This window comes from Pelodiscus sinensis, chromosome 1 (genome assembly GCF_052426305.1).
Source record: "Pelodiscus sinensis isolate ZL-2025 chromosome 1, ASM5242630v1, whole genome shotgun sequence".
NCBI lineage: Eukaryota > Metazoa > Chordata > Testudines > Trionychidae > Pelodiscus > Pelodiscus sinensis.
Window position 1 is genome coordinate 192406787 of NC_143052.1, and position 21333 is coordinate 192428119.

A 21333-nucleotide genomic window follows, 5' to 3' on the forward strand; every position below is an offset into this window, starting at 1 on the left:
TATCTGTTTTTGGTAAGGTTTATTGAGAAGCCATCTTATTCCAGGTTCATACTATTTTTTTGACTCATCTTGGTTCAGTCTTTTTCAACATTCACTCAGTTAGGGTACGTCTGCACTTGCTCCCTAGTTCAAGCTAGGGATGCAGATGTAGGCGACCGAAATTGCTAATGAAGCGGGGATTTAAATATCCCACGCTTCATTAGCATGATCTCGCCATCGCGTTACTCCGCTCAACAGCTGAATCGAACCAGCAAGTGTGCGAACCAGCAAACTCCTCATTTTTTGAAGAGTAACATTAGTTCGAACCCAGGTGTTTGGTTCGAACTAACGTGTTCCGGCGTGCACTTGCTAGTTCGAATCAGCTGTTGAGCGGAGTAATGCACTGGCGAGATCATGCTAATGAAGCGTGGGATATTTCATTAGCAATTTCGGTCGCCTACATTTGCATCCCTAGCTTGAACTAGGGAGCAAGTGTAGACATACCCTTACAGGGCATCCCCACTATAAATAGTCCCGGTAAACATCCGTTCCTCACTAAAGTCGTTGATGCTTGTAGGAACTGATGTGTTATAAGTCCTCCTATTCCCTGCTCTTAAGTCGTGTGAAATATACTCCAATTTTTTTCAAAAAATTTCCTGCTTTAAGTTGTTTTGCTATAAGTCCGAGGTTTTTGGAATGTATCTTGGATAGCCTTTATGTCAATTTTGAGGGATATACTTGATTTGGCGATTCTGTCTCTTTTCTGTTTGGTTGTATGAGAAGCAACCCCATTCCAGGCACATCCCATTTTCCTGGCACAACTAAACCATTAGGTTACTTTAAGTTATGATAAGAGGAAAATGTATACCAAATTTGGTGGTCCGAGCTCTTACTGTGTAGGAGGAATTCTTGATCAAACAGACAAACTCTCTAAAATATATAATAGATTGTTATTATTTTTGTTCGTAGTTAGAGCTCCTAGGAAAATTTTCATCAAAATAGTTTTCTGCCAAAAAATGCTACTTTGATTAAACTGATTTCTTTGTGAAATCAGACTGGCTTTTGAACATATTTTTCCTGGGAAAGGTATTCAATGTTTTAAAATGTCATTTCAAAACAAAAATTTGTTTGAAATGTGTGTTATTTCACTTATGCTATATTCCCATTATTGCTAATGTGTCATGAATTATTTGTATAAATACGATTATGATATAATATTTTTACTGTTTTATTTTTAAAATAATTAAGGGCAGCTGCTGTTTAGTACAGATTGAAACATCTTGTATTATTTTATTATTCAAAGTGTCTCCTATTTGTGTTCTGATGACACTATGAACAAGAAACTATAATTACTCAGATTACTAATTAGAGGAGTAACTATTTTCAATATTCTTGCATTAGCCTGCAATCATTTTATAGAATAACTAGCAGACTTGCCCGCTGTTCTTTGGGTCCTTCAGGGCAGGAAACTGGCAGTATGTCGGGTGCAGAAGTCAGGGCAGGTGCTTGGGGATGCAGGAATCAGGGTTGGGAGTTGAAAAAGGGCTCAGAGCAGGGGGCTGAGGATGTGGAGGTGCTAGGAGTCAGGGTTTGGGGGTGGGGAGGCTCAGGGCAGGAGCTGGAATGCACAAGTCAGAGCAGAGAGTAAGGAGGGACTCAGGGCAAGGGATGGGGTAGAGAAGTCAGGGCTGGGAGCTGGGAGGAGGGAGAGTTCAGGGGAGGGAAAGAGGGGCTCAAGGTATCCACCAGATTCTCCCTGGGGCGGCCTGGGACAGGGGGAAGCCATGCACCTCACCTTCTGGCTTCTCCCTGGGGCCACCAGCACTCCCCAGGCCTGGCCCAAGGCGGCAGTGATGAGCAGCAGCTGGCAACTGCTCCCTGGGGCAGGCTTCGATGGCAGATGCTACCAACCAGCAGCTGCTCACTGGGGCTCTTGCTGCCCACCTGTGGTTATTCTTCACTTAACTATTCCTCCTACCAGATCCCTCCCTTTTCATTTTATGAGAAACAATCAAATTCCAGGCACATCCTATTGTCCTGGCACAACCAAACCATGCCCAAATTTGGTGGTCTTAGCTCTTACAAAAATCTGAAAAGATTCAAAAAGAAAAATTGTCAGCAAAAAAAAAATACTGTATTTTTGTGGGGGAAGGGATGTAGCATACCAGAGTGCTGGCATGAAAAAGGTGATAACTGAGATTGGAGACATATGTAATCCTTCTTCCGAAACCTTTCACAAACTAATGACCTGATTATGTAGGCTCTTGGATGACCGTAACCACAGCGAACTCAATATTATCAACGAAAGATTTATGCCCTTAACATCTGTATGTGTGAAGAAATACTACCACCCTTGTATGTCTACCTCTGCAGCAGTCCTTGAGCATTAGTTAATTCATCTGGGAGATGGTGCATCCTTTCTATAAGATACAAAGCTAAGCTGCACACATTTTGAAGAAGTAAAATCACGGTTGTTGGTAAGTAACAGACCTCCCTTTTTGACCCAACAGTGTCCCTTGCTTGGAGATTCGCAGGGACCAATAGAGTAGTGAGACAGAAACAGTGGAAAACCCTCCTTAGAACATGGAATTGTGTTAAGAAGTCACATTTCCACAATGCAACACAGATAAGTCAGTTTAGCAGCTGCTTATTTTAAGTTCTAACCACAGATCTCATGGGAGGATATAGCCCTAAGTTAGCTATTCCACAGTAGGACCTGCCAAAAATGTTTTTTCATTATTATTAGCTCCCAACATAATATGCCTCTGACCAATAACATTTTTTTATTTTTTGGAGAAATACCATGTCTTTATCAAAGCTATAGCTTGGATTATGTATCAATGTGGAATGCATTGCAACTATTCCTGAACCTTCTAACTATGTATAAAAGAGTTTGGAATTCCCCAAACAGTGTCTCTTCACTCCAGGCAATTTACAAATGTGGTCAAAATGAATGAAGTAATATCTTCAGAAAGGAAGGAGACTTTTGAGTCATGTCTGACACATTTAACTACGATGACTGCTTTCCATAGTTCAAGGTTTTGACTGTCTATTTCAATACAGCATAGAAGTGTTTGATAATGATTAGTCCCTGAAGCTTATCCTGTTACAGGATACTTATACACATGCATGAGATACCTTAGGGAGAGTAAAGAATGTATCCACAACCTCGTGGATTCCAAGAGGAAAACCACAGAATTCACCAAAAAAGCTGCTGGATCGAATCAAACTCTTGCTTGATTTGTTTTGTTGCCATTCTGTTTCAGTCCAGATCAGTTCTGTCATATTTCTATATCTACATTTTCAGGCTATCCGCTACCCTGAAGGTGCAGAGCAATAAACGCTACAAAAACAAAACACACCACACTGGAGTGACCACCATGTAATTTCTGTCTGAAGGTTACAATTATGCACACAAGCACTCTACAGAAATACAACTTTCCAAAGAAAAACAGGGCCTCGCCTGAAAGTAAGGTGACGTCAGGATAGGAATATATCTACAAAACGTGGTTTTCTCCAATTTATGCTTAGCTCACTGTTAAAGAAAGACAAAGCCCTTTTCAAAAGCTTTAACCCATGCAATACTTAATCTCTGCTGAAACAACATTCATACATTTAATACAAGGCAAAGAAATATTGAGAGATTATTCCAAGACTGGTCACAAAATAAGAAAATGGAATATCTTTTGTTGAAAGGCAAAGTCAAATAATATTTTTGAAACCATAATTATTAAAGGGTGTTAACCAAGTAGATACTCTCTAGGTGCATATCATGTACCTATTTCCTGCAAGCCTTCCATGAGCGAACTCCTGTTAAGTTTTTAAAAGTTCTACACATAGAGGGCCTGCATAATCAGTCTCAGACCTGGTGTTTGAAGCCAAAGGGGTACATCTACACTGTGTGGCTATTTCGGGATACCAGAGGTACCCCACATCTTAACAAGCCAACTGTTATTTCAAAATATTTTTTCGAAATAACAGGCACGCTATTTCAGCATCCCTGTAACCTTTGTTCCATAAGGATTAAGGGATGTCTCAAAATAGAGCGTTTGAAATTTGGTGCTGTGTGAAATAGAATTGAAATAAGAGATGCAATTTGCACTATGCTGTGTAGACGCACCCAAAAAGTCTATGACGTCAGGCTGATCTGTGCCACCTAGGAATGTAAAGGAAAATTATTATTTCTCAGCCTTCTATTTTTAAGCAAACCTTTAGTACTTTTAATTCCAAAGACAACCATGAAATATGTATTCAGATCACTGGTTGGTATGGATTTTTTTCTGAAGATCACACATATTCACCAGGGCTGAGTTAGGGTCATGGTGAGACTACTTTTTGCAAGAAATCAGAATCAGTTTCCAGTGGTGGGAGAACTTTCATACAGCATGATTCTATCAGATACCTATATCACTGCTTTCCATTCACTTAAGAGAGAACATATTTATGTGAAATATAAATACACAGTGAAAGTGCTGGATAAAAATCAGACTGGCTTTGTTTTACACAACATTTAACAACTTTGCACTACTGTGGCCTTTGCCCTCACAGGAATTCTACCAATGGTGTCCTGGGCCTGAGGTTGCAACTGCAGAAATACTAGGCTTGCCATGACATGACATGTTTTCCTCAAACAGTTAACTCACAAGGATAATGTAAAAGTTATTAAATGGCCACTGATGGAAGCATAGTTTCCATATACTACAGAATCCATGGCAGATACTCCATGTGGACACAAATAATCTTTTTTATATGGATCTAAAGTCCTTCAGGAAATGTGGGACAAATCTAAATGATGGCACTGCATGGAGAATTTTCATATCTTGTTGAAAGATCTATTTAACGTCTGTCTGTGAGTCCATTTGTTCAAGCACTCGTCCTAAACAGTAATAGCTAAGACAACCAAATTTAGTATGCAGCTTCCTCTTATCATAACTTACAGCTGGGTCAGGATTTAGTTATGCTAAGAGACTGGGATGTGCCTGGAATTCTATTGTTTCTCATAAAATAGAAAGGGAAGGATCTGGCAGGAGAGACCATTATACTGCAGAATGACCACTGGGGGGAAGCAAGGGGCCAGACATGGGGCCCAGGACAGCAACAACCCCATTGGGCCAGAAGAGGGCAGAGGTGGTGAAGGGAACAGCTATCTATTACATATTTCAGAGAGTTTGTCTGTTTGTGTGTCTGTCCCCCAGCTGGGTGATATGTATCCCTCCCTCGACTGTGCCCACTGGAGCTGCAATGTCCATAGACAGGTGCTTCTCACATAGCCCCAAGCTGCTGTGTGGAGAGAGGGCTGGGACTGTCCTCTCGCCCCAGAGCAGCCTCCATTTTGAACCCCTTATTCCCAACCCTACCCCAGAACAATGATTTAAATGAAGAAAAACAAAATTTATTTGAGTTAAGGACCCGAGCAATGCTGGGTAAATCTTCTGGTAAATTCATATGTTATCAAAACACTCCATACTGAATGTGCACTGAGAAGGCACATGTACATTTTTCCAACATGGGTTTGCATTAAGTTACACTCATAGGTCCTGATAATTCCTGTCCTAGAGCCCTTTATGAAGGGCCCCACTCCACATATTAAAGGGTACTGAGCTGATCTTGCATCACCATCCCCTACTGGGCATACACCACAGGACTGGCATGCACAGCAAGGGAGTGGATAACAAATTGGCAGGCTGGGGAGGGATGTAAATTACTCCATCTGGCAATGTGGAGATTCCCTGGAAGAAATAAGACAGCTTGATGCTGTATTAATTTTTGCTTATAATCCCATTTTGGGGATCCTCAAGGTATCTGACCCCAGGAGTTTGCTAAGGGGACAGAGTAGCCGCAGATACACAGTGGCCTCCATGCAAATGTCTCTGGTTCCCTAAAGTCCGGGGGCCAGAATACAGAAAAAGCACCACTGCTAATTTTAGTGAATCATTTCCTGCTTTGTTGTATTTCAGATATTGATATGAATTCTTCAGTGTTTGGAGTCATGCTGTCACCAATATCAGCCTGTCTGCAGCGAGTGGCTATGTTTACTTTTATTTCAAATTTATTAATACAAAAATGTAAATACATATATAGTGATGTCTCTCTCAAACATTTATCAAATAAAAATGACATTTTTGATTGCTGTGTTTATGCAGAACAAACTTATGACATAAAACTTAGTCCATTAGAAGGTATGAAATTCTTCTGATTCACTTTCTTTTATATTCCTTTTCGCTTTTCATCCTTGTTATTTGTCTTTGGCATAAACCCGTTATTTCTATTGGTTTAATTTCTGTTTTTAACTTTTGGCACTTCCATTTCAAATGTATGAACTTAAAAAAATACCACAGCTGTACAAACATCAGACATTTAGAGAGGAAAGTGACTTTCAATAAGTGTTGACTTTTACTGCATAAATCTCTGGAAAAGAATGTATCAGAAAGACTGGCATTTGCATTGCAATCTAAATCCAGTTTATTAATAAAAATCTGAATACATTATAAAATAGAAATATGGTATACCTTTAGCTAAACCAAGTATGTTGGAAGGATATAAGTCGTCTTTAATAATACTTTGATTTTTGGCCTTCAGAGTTTGTTTTCATTTTATTTCAAGTGCATTTGAAGAACGTCTATAAATAGCTACCACTGACTGAATATATAATTTTAGACTTTTTTTTCAACATCTGGATTCTACAGAAGTTAGTGGATGACACATAGATATTTCACGTATGAAGCTTTAAAGTCTAAGCAAATCCTTAGAATAATGATTTTTGTGTGTGTAAATATACTTCCTAGCTGTGAACAGAAAGTCACATCATAAAATTTACAACACATTATTTCACATCTACCCAGAAAAGGTGAAAGGCTGCATAAAAAAGGTACAGGAATTAATTTCAAGTTAGTATGAACTATCTAATACTAGATACAGTAAAACCTGTGTTATCCAGCACGCTTGGGGATTAGTGCATTCTGGTTATCAAAAAATTCCGGTTATTTTAGGCTCCCCATCAACCTAGGAAAAACCAATGGACAATAATACTAAAACTCAAGTTTTTAATATTGGTAGTTTTGTAGTGTGAGGCAGTTGGTCTCACATTTCTATTTTGAGTTAAAGATGATTAGTACTTCTTAAATAAAAAATGGTTAAGCCAATCATGATAAACCAAGCCAGGCCTGTGCGCCTGAAGATGTGACAGTATTGTGGCTGGGGGCAATGCCGGTTAACAAAGTTTTCTGGTTAACAGAGTGCTGGATAAAAATGGTTTCTTTATTCCTCAAAAGTAGTGTGAATGATTCATGTAATCTGCTATTTAGCAGCAAAATACAAGAATAATGTACTCAGTCTGCTCACCCATCAGGAGAAAAGCAAAGAAAAACAACAGCAGAGTTTCTGTAGGTTTTGCATTTAGATTACACAAAGGCTACGTCTACATTGGCAAAATCTTGCCACCTGTCTACACTGGCCACGAGTACTTGCGCAAGAACACTGATGTTCTAATGTATAAAATCAGTGCTTCTTGCGCAAATACTCTGATGCTCCCGCTCAGGGATAAGCCCTCTTGCGCAACTGTTCTTGCGCAAGAGGCCAGTGTAGACAGGCAACATCAATTTCTTGTGCAAGAAAGCCCGATGTTTAAAATGGCCACCGGCGCTTTCTTGCGCAAGAGACCGTCTACACTAGCACGGATGCTCTTGCGCAAAAGCACATCTTTTGCACAAAGGCACATGCCAGTGTAGATGATCTTACTCAAATACTCTAATGCAAAAACTCTTGCGTTAAAGAGTATTTGCGCAAAATCTTGCCAATATAGATGTAGCCAGAGTTATTAAAAAGAAGTCCTAAAACAAAAATTGTAAGGGTTATTATTTAAACTAAGATGAGAAAGGAATTCAGAGGAAAAGCATTTTAACTCACCCTGGGGTACATAGGTGAGGAAATTTACATATGCCCTGAACCATTCAAGGACTTACACACATGCCTAAGTTTCCCCATTGAGAGAAGTTTCATAAAAGTAAATGGGTCCTCTTAGAATGAGGAAAGCATGTGCGTACACCTTTGCAAAACTAGGGCTGTAGCTGTCTCACAGAAACTCAGAGGTTGGGTGGTTTTCAATCACAGTCAGGATACAATGAGATACATTAAGTCTATTTGTTCAGGGTTTCAGCTGATCTTTCTAATAATAAGAATTTTGTAGAGAACTTGTTAGGAATTTTCCAACTGAAGTGTTTTTCATCAGAAAATATTAATTCACCAGAGCCTGAAGTATTCAGAGAAAGGGATGAATTTCAACAAATCTTCCAATTTACAAAAAAAAAAAGGTTTTTTAAGTTTCAAAATTATCCAAAGATCCCATTTCAACATTTTTGAAATACTAGCTTTTCTCCAGTTCAAAACAACTATTTATTTTTAAAAATAGTTAATTTTAACAGACTAAAATAATAAAAGGTCAGCATTGAAATGCACATTTCAAAATTACTGAAACAAAATGTTTCAAGTGACTCAACATGAAAATATTTCTGATTATTTGAGAAAAAATCAAATATTTTGACTTTTCAAATTATGTTGAGATGGGGAAAAATTTGAAATCTCCAAAACTTTTAGAAGATGGAAAACCTGTTTTCCACCCAGTTCTATAAGGTTGGAAGAGAAAGTTGGAGGAGAGGAAATTTTGTTAACAAGCAAGGTGTCCTTTTGTAGTAAGTTGATTTATAATTGGTTGCTTTTATTGACCTCAGGCACACAGGCAAGTATCAACATAGTTTTCTAAAACAAATAAGACAATTTTATGGTCACTACTGCTAGATTCATCCTGCTGGATTTCCAAAAGCACTTGATCAAGAGGACTCAATTGTGTTCACATTAAAGTTCATGGCAAACCGTTCTTTGACTTCAACAGTGCAGCACTGGAACCTAACTTCCAGTACAGAAATCACTTCACCCTCTTCCGAATACAGTCATCTCTGGAGATAAACTACAGCTGTTTAACAGGTTGAATTAATCCTAGAAAGCAACTTAGGCTAGGAAGTGAAGAAGATAGCTGCAGCGGCACAGGAGCCAAGCAAACAGAGCTGTAAACAGGGGAATTTGAGTGGGAGTTCTGTTGTAGGGGCAGTGTGCTGGGAGAGAAGCTGAGCCCTGATTAGGGGGCGGGGCTTCACTGATTAGGTGTCCTATAAAGGTTGCCTTCTAGTCAGGCAGCGGCACAGATAGCTGCAGCGGCACAGATAGCTGCAGCGGCACAGGAGCCAAGCAAATAGAGCTGTAAACAGGGGAGTTTGAGGGGGAGTTTGTAAGGGGAGTTTGGATATTGGAACTTGTTTGGAGTTTGTTTTTGCTGTGCAGAGGGTGTTCTGGTTTGTTTTTGTGTTCACCGGACTAATAGGATTTTGGTGAGAAAGTAGATAAAACACTTAGGCATTAGTGGCCATGGCCCAAGTAGTAGAGAACACAAGGAGGATGATTGGATGTGGTAGCTGCGGTATGTACATGATTCTGGAGGGGGTACCTGAAAGGAGTTTTGTTTGCATGAAGTGCCACCTGATAGAGCTGATGGAAGAAAAGATCCGAGGACTGGAGATGCAGGTGGAAACTCTGGTCGAGTTTAGAAGGGGGTTTGAGCAGATGATGGGGCAAAGGCATGACGTGGCTGAAGGGGAAAGCTTAGATATGCAGATGGAAGCAGGATCAAGGGCCTCAGAGGGGGGGACTGCTGGGCGAAGAAAATGGACAGTGGAAGCATGTGACTCAGAGGACCAGGCAGAGAAAAAGATGGGTCAGTAAAGAAAAAATAGAGCTCAAGAACAGGTATATGGAGCTGGAAAATGTAGAAGGGGTACAGCAGGTAGATAATGAAGATGGAAGGGTAAGGAAGAAGAGAAGAGTGGCTAGTCCCATAGATAAAGGGGAAGACTTAATGGAGACAACACCAATAATGAGCATTAGGATTACAAGGGAAAATAGGAATGGCAAGGACTTGCAGCCAGAGGAAGCTAGAGATAGACCAGAGAATTTCACTGTCACTAGGAAAAGGCAGGTCTATGTGATTGGGGACTCCTTATTGAGAAGAATAGATAGGCCTGTAACCAGAGCTTATCCAGAGAATAGAAGAGTGTGCTGTCTGCCAGGTGCTAAGATAAGAGATGTGGAACTGAGGTTGAAGAGAATTATTAAGGGAGCTGGAAGGAATCCATTGATCATCCTTCATGTAGGAACAAATGATACGGCTAGATTCTCGCTGGAACGAATTAAGGGAGACTATGCTAGGCTGGGGAGGATGCTCAAGGAAATTAAGGCTCAGGTGATCTTTAGTGGGATTCTGCCTGTTCCTAGAGAAGGGCAACTAAGATGTGACAGGATTATGATGATCAATAGATGGCTTAGGCAGTGGTGCTATAAGGAGGGCTTTGGGATGTATGGTCACTGGGAGGCATTTATGGACAGAGGACTGTTCTCTAGAGATGGACTTCACCTAAGTAGGGAGGGAAATAGACTTTTAGGATGGAGGCTGGCTCAACTTATTAAGAGAGCTTTAAACTAGGAATTTGGGGGAGACGATTGGGAGATGCCCAGGTAATCTCTACGACAGATTTTAACACTGAGAGGGAGGAAAATGAAGTAAGAAAGGATATAGCTGGGGGTAGGAGAATGAACATGAGGAAGGGTGGGGTGGATACTAGTCTAACAGGTCATATTGGAGGTATAACGTCCGTGCCAAATTGGGTAAAGAATGCGAATGAGGCCAAACAGCAAAAATTAAGATGTTTGTACACCAATGCGAGGAGCCTAGGTAACAAAAAGGAGGACCTAGAGTTATTGGTCCAGGAAGTGAAACCAGATATTATAGGAATAACAGAAACATGGTGGAATACTAGGCATGACTGGAGTACAGGTATTGAAGGGTATGTGCTGTTTAGCAAAGACAGAAATAAGGGTAAAGGTGGTGGAGTCGCATTGTATATCAAAGATGAGGTAGATTGTAAAGAAATAAAAAGTGATGGAATGGAGAAGACAGAGTCCGTTTGGGCAAAAATCACATTGGGGAAGAAAACTATCAGATCCTCCCCTGGGATAGTGCTTGGGGTGTGTTACAGACCACCAGGATCCAATTTGGACATGGATAGAGACCTCTTTAATGTTTTTAATGAAGTAAATACTCATGGAAACTGCGTAATCATGGGAGATTTCAACTTTCCAGATATAGACTGGAGAACAAATGCTAGTAATAATAATAGGGCTCAGATTTTCCTAGATATGATAGCTGATGAATTCCTTCATCAAGTAGTTGCTGAACCAACAAGGGGGGATGCTATTTTAGATTTGGTTTTGGTGAGTAGCGAGGACCTCATAGATGAAATGGTTGTAGGAGACAACCTTGGCTCGAGTGATCATGAGCTAATTCAGTTTAAATTAAATGGAAGGATAAACAAAAATTTCAAAAGAGCTAACTTTAGTAAATTAAGGAAATTAGTTAGGGAAGTTGATTGGACTAAAGAAATTATGGATCTTAAAGTGGAGGAGGCCTGGAATTATTTTAAGTTAAAGTTGCAGAAGCTGTCAGAAGCCTGTATCCCTAGAAAAGGGAAAAAAATTATAGGCAGGTGTGTTGGACCAAGCTGGATGAGCAAGCATCTCAGAGAGGTGATTAAGAAAAAGCAGAAAGCATATAAGGAGTGGAAAATGGGAGGGATTAGGAAAGAAAGCTACCTTATTGAGGTTAGAGCATGTAGGGATAAAGTGAGAGAGGCTAAAAGTCAGGTAGAGTTGGACCTTGCAAAGGGAATTAAAACCAATAGTAAAAGGTTTTATAGCCATATAAATAGGAAAAAAAACAAAAAAAGAAGAAATAGGACCACTAATTACTAAGGATGGAGTGGAGGTTAAGGATAATCTAGGAATGGCCCAATATTTGAACAAATACTTTGCTTCAGTCTTTAATGAGGCTAATGAAGAGCTTAGGGATAATGGTAAGTTAACAAATGGGACTAAAGATAAGGAGGTAGATATTACCATATCCGAGGTAAAAGCCAAACTTGAACAGCTTAATGGGAGTAAATCGGGGGGCCCAGATAATCTTCATCCAAGAATATTAAAGGAACTGGCACATGAACTTGCAAGTCCATTAGCAAAATTTTTTAATAAATCTCTAAACTCAGGGGTTGTACCATTTGACTGGAGAATTGCTAATATAGTTCTGATTTTTAAGAAAGGGAAAAAAAGCGACCTGGGTAACTATAGGCCTGTTAGTTTGACATCTGTAGTATGTAAGATCCTGGAAAAGATTTTGAAGGAGAAAGTAGTTAGAGACATTGAGGCTAATGGCAATTGGGACAAATTACAACATGGTTTTACAAAAGGTAGATCATGCCAAACCAACCTGATCTCCTCTTATGAGAAAGTAACAGATTTTTTAGGTAAAGGAAATGCAGTGGATCTAATCTACCTCAACTTTAGTAAGGCATTTGATACAGTACCACATGGGGAATTATTGATTAAATTGGAAAAGATAGGGATTAATATGAAAGTTGAGAGGTGAATAAGCAACTGGTTAAAGGGGAGACTACAGCGGGTCATATTGAAAGGTGAACTGTCAGGTTGGAGGAAGGTTACTAGCGGAGTTCCTCAGGGATCAGTTTTGGGGCCAATTTTACATAATCTTTTTATTGCTGATCTTGGCACCAAAAGTGGAAGTGTTCTAATAAAATTTGTGGATGACACAAAGTTGGGAGCTATTGCCAATTCAGAAAAGGATCGGGATATCATACAGGAAGATCTGGATGATCTTGTAAATTGGAGTGATAGCAATAGGATGAAATTTAATAGTGAGAAGTGTAAGGTTATGTATTTAGGGATTAATAATAAGAATTTTAGTTATAAGCTGGGGACACATCAGTTGGAAGTAACGGAGGAGGAGAAGGACCTCGGAGTCCTGGTTGATTATAGAATGACTATGAGCCGCCACTGTGACATGGCCGTGAAAAAGGCTAATACGATCTTGGGATGTATTAGGCGAGGTATTTCCAGTAGGGATAAGGAGGTGTTAGTGCCATTATACAAGGCATTGGTGAGACCCCATTTGGAATACTGTGTGCAGTTCTGATCTCCCATGTATAAGAAGGATGAATTCAAACTGGAACAGGTACAAAGAAGGGCCACTAGGATGATCCGAGGAATGGAAAACCTGTCTTATGAAAGGAGACTCAAGGAGCATGGCTTGTTTACTTTAACCAAAAGAAGGCTGAGGGGGGACATGATTGCACTTTTTAAATATATTAGAGGGATAAATACCAGGGAGGGAGAGAAATTATTGAAGTTTAATACCAATGTGGACACAAGAACAAATGGATATAAGCTGGCTAGCAGGAAGTTTAGACTTGAGATTAGACGAAGGTTTCTAACCATTAGAGGAGTGAGGTTCTGGAACGGCCTTCCAAGGGAAGTAGTGGGGGCAAAAAATCTATCTGGTTTCAAGATTAAACTAGATGGGCTTATGAAGGGGATGGTTTGATTAAAAAACATGATCTTGGTAGCTAATTGACCATTCATTATCAATGGGAAATAGGTCAATGGAGGGATGATAGGAGTTACTATAGAGAACTTTCTGGGTGTCTGGCTGATGAGTCTTGCCCACATGCTCAGGGTTTAGCTGCTCGCCATATTTGGGGTCGGGAAGGAATTTTCCTCTAGGTTAGATTGGCAGAGGCCCTGGAGGTTTTTCGCCTTCCCCTGTAGCATGGGGCACAGATCACAGCTGGAGGATTCTCTGCATCTTGGGGTCTTCAAAGTATTTGAAGGCTTCAATATCTGAGATATAGGTGAGAGGATTATTCTAGGAGGGGTGGGTGAGATTTTGTGGCATGCACTGTGCAGGGGGTCAGACTAGATGATCATAATGGTCCCTTCTGACCTTAAAGTCTATGAGATAGCTAAGTGAAATTGCAGTGGCAATATTAGAGCCAGGAATGATCCAAAATGTAATTTTAGCTAGGATATCAAGATTAATGCCCCTATCACTTGTGAAAATGATATGGAATCTTTAATGATCACAAGAGTGCAAGATCTCTGAAATTTGGCCCCTCAACCACTGGACACTGTACCCATACAAACACCAAAGAAAAAGAGAAAACTCCTATTTTAGGCACTTATATGATAGCTCCCCACAGTACCAGCTCCCCCTCCCCCCTCTTGTTGCTGCCTCTGCTACTAAGACAGCAAGAGGGGGAGTGCATGTAGTTTATAAGTAGCCTAGGCTTATTGGTTAGTCTTACACTCAACTACATGTTGACATCCCTACCATATAAGTGCCTAAAATAGGAGTTTTTGTTCTTTCCTTGGTGTTTGATAGAGAGGCAGCAGCATGAGGGGTGGGGGAGCAGGCGGGAACAAGTACACATGGGAAGCTGGCTTTTAAGCCAGCTCACCACACATATCGGCTCTCACAAGCTGCTTGCCTCACCGTCCCCGACCCCCGCACTGCTGCCTCTCTATCAGAGAGTGGTTGGGGGGGGGAAGGGGCAGAGAAATCTGCCACAGAGCAGCCTCTGTCCACAGCGGGCGCAGGCTTTTCGCGGATAGAAGCTGCTCCGTGGGATGCCAGCACAGTCTCTGTCCGCAGAGAGCTTGGGCCTCCCACAGACACAGGCTACTGCCACCCCGCACTGCTGCCTCTGATACAGGGACAGCAGAACGGGGTTACAGGGAGCTCCCTAGGAGAGGGACCGGGAGCACTCTGGCAGCCGCTATCTAACATGCCTATTATATAGCAAAAGGTTTGAGGTACATAAATACATTAAGGATTATGAGGCACTCAAATATCAAGCTATTTAAGTAATTCCTAATCTTTAATGTATTTATTTTGTAAAAAGCCCTGGCAAGCAGGGAACTGAGACACAGAGAGACTAAGTGGTTGGACCAAGGTCACACAAGAAGTCTGTGACTGAGCAAGGAATATAATGTAAGTCTCCTTAATCTGTGGCTAGCAGGTTATCTTTCTTCTATAGATCATCACTTCCTGCAGCACTCTTGTTCTGTCCTGAATGATCAAAGTATACCAAAGTACTAGCATGACTTGACTTTGTCTAGCTTTTAATGTGATTCATCTAATATTTCTCCATATTCCTTCTCCATCCCCTACCCTCACCAGGGGCCCTACACACTTTTCCCAAATTGCAGAATCACATCTTTGATCTTCAATCCCCACAAAAACATGTCAAATAAATAAACCTTTTTCACGGACAAGTCATTCTTAGGTGTACTTGCCTTCCCAGTATCTTGATTTGAACAATTGCTATGTTAATGCTTACATAATAAATGTTTCTCTTTGTTATGTTCCTCCAAGATATTGATCCCACATTTATTCTCCTGATAATAAATCCATTTGCATCTGTTTGCATGCATACGCAACCACACTTAAGTTGCGGCACTTGGCATTTACTGTGAGTATCATCATGGATCCCGGGGCTTCCAAAGTTGAGTAGCCCTGCCTTAAAACTATGTAGCACCCAAGGATTCACACACAAACTTTTTCAATCCTTACCAATGGGATGTCTATGCAGACAACAACAATTCCCTCTCCAATCCACATTGCATGAAGCTGCAACAACTTCCACGCAAATTTACGCTAGGAAATCTACCAGTTTTCTAGGAGGACTTACTGCATGGGATGACTGCTCCTAATTTTACCCTCCACCACTCTCAACCTTGCCATACTTCAGTGATACAGTCTTCACATGGAAAAGCATCTATGTGCTCAGGAAAAAAAGAATTACAGAAACACAGAACTGGGAAGAAGGTCTTCTAGTCAACAGGCAGCTCCAAATATTTGACAAGAATTTGTCTAACCTTTTTTTTAAAAACCTTTATTTAAAAAAACCTTTCAAGACGGGGATTCCACAGCCTTCCTTGATAGAATCTTCCAGGGCTTAACTTCATTGCAGTTAGAAACCCTTTCCTAGTATCTAACCTAAATCTCCATTTCAGAAGTTTAATTGCTTCTTGTCCTATCTCAGTGAACACATTTAGAGACTTATCAAATTGCCCCCCAGTCTGCTTTTCTCAAGACTAAACATACTTAGTTTTTTAAAGTTTTTCCATAGGTCAAGTTTTCTAAACCTTTTATCACTGATGTTGCTTTCCTTATTAGACTCATAGATGAATAGATTCTAAGGCAATAAGAGACCATTATGATCATCTAGTCTGACCTGCTGTACAACACAAGCCATAACATTTCTCTCAAAATAATTCCTAGAGCATATCTTTTCAAAAAATATTGACTCTTGACTGAAAAATTGTCAGTGATGGAGAATCCACTACTAATGGTTAATTACTCTCACCATTAAAATGTACATCTTGTTTACAGTCTTAATTTGTCTAGCTTTAACATCCCACACTTGGATTGTATTAGACATTTCTCTGATGATTTAAAGAACAAATTATTAAATATTTACTCCTCATGTAGGAACTGGTAGACTAAACCATTTCCAATTTTCCAACATCTTTTATGAATGGTGGACCCCAGAACTGGGCATAGTATTGAGCAGTAGCAGCACCAGTGCCATACACAGAGGTAAAATAACTCCTCTACTCCAATTCAAGATTCCTCTCTTTATGCATGCGAGAATCACTTCAACTCTTTTGGCCACCACATCACACTGGGGGCTCATGCTCATCCAATTACCCTCCACAAATCCCACAATCTTTTTCAGAATCACTGCTTCCCAGGTTAGAACCCCTCATTTTACATATATGGACTATGTTATTTGTTCCTGGATATATATACATGCAATTAGCTATATTAAAATGCATATTGGCTGCTTTCACTCAGCTTACCAAGCAATCCAGATGGCTCTGAATCAAAAAACTTGTTCTAATTATTTACCACTCTCACGATTTTAGTTTCATTTGCAAAATTTATTCGTGATAATTTTATGTTTGTTTCTTGGTCATTTATAAAAATGTTAAATAACACAGAGCTAAGAAACAATCCCTGTGGGACTCCTCTGGAAACAGACCTGTTTTGTGATGATTCTCCATTTGCAGTTACATTTTGAGACCTATTGGTTAGCCAGTTTTAAACCATTTAATGTGTGCCATGTTCATTTGGTATCATTCTAATTTTTTAATTAAAATGTTGTGTGGTGCCAAGACAAATGCCTTACAGAAGACTAAATACATTCAATCAATCTTCTTATGAATATCGACCACATTTGTAATCTCATCATAAAAATATCAATTTAGTTTGAAAGTATCTATTTTCTACAAATCCACGTAGATTTTCATTGATTATTTAACCCTCCTTTAATTTTTTATTAACTTTCAAGTAGGAATAAAAGATCCTCCGGAAAAGGCTTTATTTTCCGGAGAATCACGTCTAGACTGGCGCTTTTCTCCAGCTTATCTCCAAGCCGGAAAAAAGCGGCAGCCATGTTAATGCAAATGCCGGGGGGGATATTTAAATCCCCCGCGGATTTGCCTATTCCAAAGTGCTACATTAGCATCCCTTTTCCGGAAGGGGTGCCAATGTAGACACAGCCTATTGTTGTTAATATGGATTGTGTTAATTATCTGGTCACAACTAACATTTTTAGTGAAGGCTGAAACAAAATAGGCATTAAATCCTCAGCCTTTTTTGGTGTTTCCCATCATTAGTTCTCCTTCCTCTCTAAGTTCTGGGCCTATATTTTTCTTTCATCTTTTTCTTGCTCCTAATATACTTATAGAATCTCCTATTGCTTTTTATGTCACTTGCTATGTGTAATTCATTTTGTGCCTTAGTCTTTTTAATTTTTTTCCTACACACTTGTGCAACCCCACAAAGTCTTCTGCACCCATCCTATCCATATTTCTACTTTTTGTAAGATCTATTTTTGATTTTCAGGTCATTAATCATGACACAAAATTTCCACTCCTTCCCTTTCTCCAAGTTTGGTCCCCTTTTCATTTTCCTGCACCTCTGTTCATACTTCTTGCACTGACCTGACATCAACATTATCCACTACAGCTAAAGGCACAAATATTAAGTGTGTGTGTGTGTGTGTGTGTGTGTGTGTGTGTGTGTGTGCGCGCGTGCGAGCGCGTATGAGGGTGAGAGGATACATCCAGACTACAGACTTTTTCCAGGATATCAGAGGTATCCCAGAAAAACTGTGCTTCGTCAAAGGAACACATATGCTCTTCCGACTTTTTTTTTTCAGAAGAGCAGACCCATTTTTTTGGCATCTCTGTAAACCTCATTTCATGAGGAAGAAGGGATGTTCCGAAAAAGGGTTTTTTCCAACATTTGGCCCAGTGTAGATGGGCCAAGTGTCAGAAAAGCCTCTTCTGAAAAAAAAAAGCAGAAAAAGATACGCAAATTGTGAAACGTATCTTTTTCCGGAAGAACTGTGTAGTCTAGACACAGCCAGGGAGAAAGAGAGAGAGAATATTAATCTTTAATGGAATAATATCGATTTAAAATGTAGACAAGGGCAAAGCCTGGATTAATGGTAGTTTCAGGCACAGCACTTGGTACTGTCAAGCCCTGATAGTTTTGATGCTTTTATAATCACATTTTCCTATATTTAAAATGGTTTTGTTATTGTGTGAAATACCCACAAATACAACAGGATAAACTCAGAGATTATATAGTAGTAACAATAAAAGGGATTGCCCACAATAAACAAACTGGAAACATATGTTTCCTCTAATCTTTGCCAGTTATAATCATCATATGTTACTTGTAATCATAGCAAGTGGTTTTAAAAATCATATAGAAGTTCAACTTTAAGTTGATATATCCTGTTAAAAAAGATACTTCTAACTTCAACATGTAAATTGATAGTACTCCTTTAGGTATTTCTAAGTTATAATCCTATACCAAAGAAAAAATTACTTTTTTTCATTCAATATACTGTTACAACATGACTCTAAGGCCACATCTAGATTGCAAAATGGATAATTAAATAAATTAGCCCCACCAAACTAGATTCTCAGCTTAGACTCAGACTGGAGAACTGCAGAAATAGGGCCACATGTATGGCTTTACTGCAGTAAGATATGCACGGCTTGTCCATATCTATTGACTCAGGCAGTAGGAAATACTTCCTTTAATCTTTTCCATCCATATCCAGACATTTTTCATCCGTGTGCAAAATAATATTTTACATGCAACACCACCACCAGAAGAAACAAAAACCTAGCTGTGGGCATTTAAATGTCTCCTGAGTGGCTGCACAAATACCCGGCTTACAGGGAACACTGACTGTTGGCTATAAAATTATGGGGTAGACATGGCCACGAACAGGGGCAGAGGAGAGGGGGCAGTTGACCCAGGGCCTGGAAATTTAAAAGGGCCCAGGACTCTGAGCCACCACTGTAGCTACTGCAGCAGCAGCAATGACCAAAGTCCCAGGCCCTTTAAATCACTGCCGGAGACCCTAGTCCTTTCTGGGGGGTCCAGAGACAAGACCCCTCCCACCCAAGACCCCCATACACACATACAGAAATTACTCAGGATGTAGACATTTGGGGCTGGACTGGAGCCAGACTCTCAAACCCTCTCCCTGCCATAGAGAATCATGAGGGTCAAACATGAATGGGTAGTGGGGCAGCCAGTACTGTTCCTCCTCACTACTTATGCACCGAGTATATACAACTGTGGGCACCACAGGACAGTTTGTAAGGACAAAGATATTTCCAGTGTTTCTTTTTGACCAGTTCAGACATTGCAAGGAAATCTCTTGAGAAGCTAAATGGCTCAACCACAAATGTAGACTGTAAGGATGGGCTAATGGTCAATGGGAAGACTCCAACTGCTTTCAATGGGCTTCGGACATGCTCTTACCTAACAAGAAAAGATGCACGTGCACAGAAGGACACTTGAGAAATGGACTGACCATACATCAAAATGCCAAAAAATTAAGCAGAAAGAATCAAAATACCACAGGTTTAAAAGTGTGCATTTGAGGGAATATTTAACAAAGACTGAATTAATACTATTCAGATATATTTACTTTGTAGTATGTAGAAGTAATATATGTTTCTTAAGGATTAACTGGGCATAAAACCTAATGAACACACTGTGATAAGAATTTGTTCTGAGAATGCCAAGTAATCTCATAATGATTTAGGGTTTCCACTAGACCAAGCCACAAGGCCACTGTCCGTATAAAATTAAAATCTGTCCAAATTAAAATCACCAATCACTGCAATTTCTCTTCTCTTTGTTGCACAAGAGCAAGGGTAGGAGAGTGCTCTGGGTTTTCAGAAGAGTCCAGAGAGCTGTTTTTAAAACTTCATCCCACCCCACAAATGCACATATCAACACACAGATGCTGATGACTTCATGACAAGAAAAAAGTTTTCGTTCTCTTTTATGGTAAACATGAACCATTTTGTCAGAATACTGTCCCTCTCACGCCTAGTACATTCCGTAAAGCTGATAAAATGTGAGAACGAGAAAGAACCCCCTAAATACTATTCTGAGAATAAATAGGACAAAGGAGCTGTCAATGATTAAGGGACAATTAGTCCCATTAGGTCTATTCTATGGATGTAAAAAAGGGAACATTTTTAATCTGAATGGGATGATGTTCCCAAAACTTTCATGTGAACCCCAATGAAACGATGCAAACAATGAAGTGTACCAGGATTTTACTGTATTTAATAGTTTAAAGGGTAAATTATGAGTGCACAATTGTTACAGTATGTACTGTGTCCATCTATACAAAATCCCTAATGGCTTCATTAGGACCTGTTTAGTTAAATGGAAGGGGAGTACCTGGAATTTAAAACCACAATGGGTCAGATCTCTGGTTAGTGTAAATCAGCATACTTCTAGCATCTGGCCCATTAAATCCAAAGATTTTCACTCTTTGCTCTCATTGAGAATTTTTGTCACACAACATTAAATGAAATGCCATTTAAGGAAAAGTTTTCAATTAGCAATAACTATGCCTCGGTTAAACCTTACAGGCTACAGCAGGGGTTCTCAAACTAGTGATACCGCGACCCCCCTCTCAGTTGCTCATGACCCCCCTCTCCACTGCTGCAACCAGCCTCTCAGTTGCTCGCAACCCACCTCTAAGTTGTTTGCGATTCCCCTCTATGTTGCTCACGACTCCCCAGGGGGTCAGGACCCACAGTTTGAGAAACGCTAGGCTACAGTATTGCCACTGCCCACAGAAAATGTTAAATGCCTAACTACAAACTCTACTTTTTCCACCAGTGATGCCAGTTCAGCCAGTAACTTGAGGACTGGGCTACACACAAAGTTGCGCCAAAATCATGAAATCCATTTTAATTCACGTCTTTTGATATTTCAGTGCAAAGCTGTATGAGGACATTCTCATTTCAGAATAAAGGTGTCCGACGTCAATTTAACTTCCATTT

General features: G+C 40.0%; 1 protein-coding gene and 1 non-coding gene across 5 annotated transcripts in view; both read right to left on the reverse strand.

The window, feature by feature from the left end:
* Positions 1-21333, reverse strand: part of ERG (ETS transcription factor ERG) — a 217829-nt gene that overhangs the window by 160955 nt on the left and 35541 nt on the right. The gene's annotated exons all lie outside the window — the stretch shown is intronic.
* On the reverse strand, positions 20793-20940 carry LOC142826623 (U4 spliceosomal RNA). The gene has a single exon (XR_012900855.1). It is a non-coding gene; the product is annotated as a U4 spliceosomal RNA (small nuclear RNA).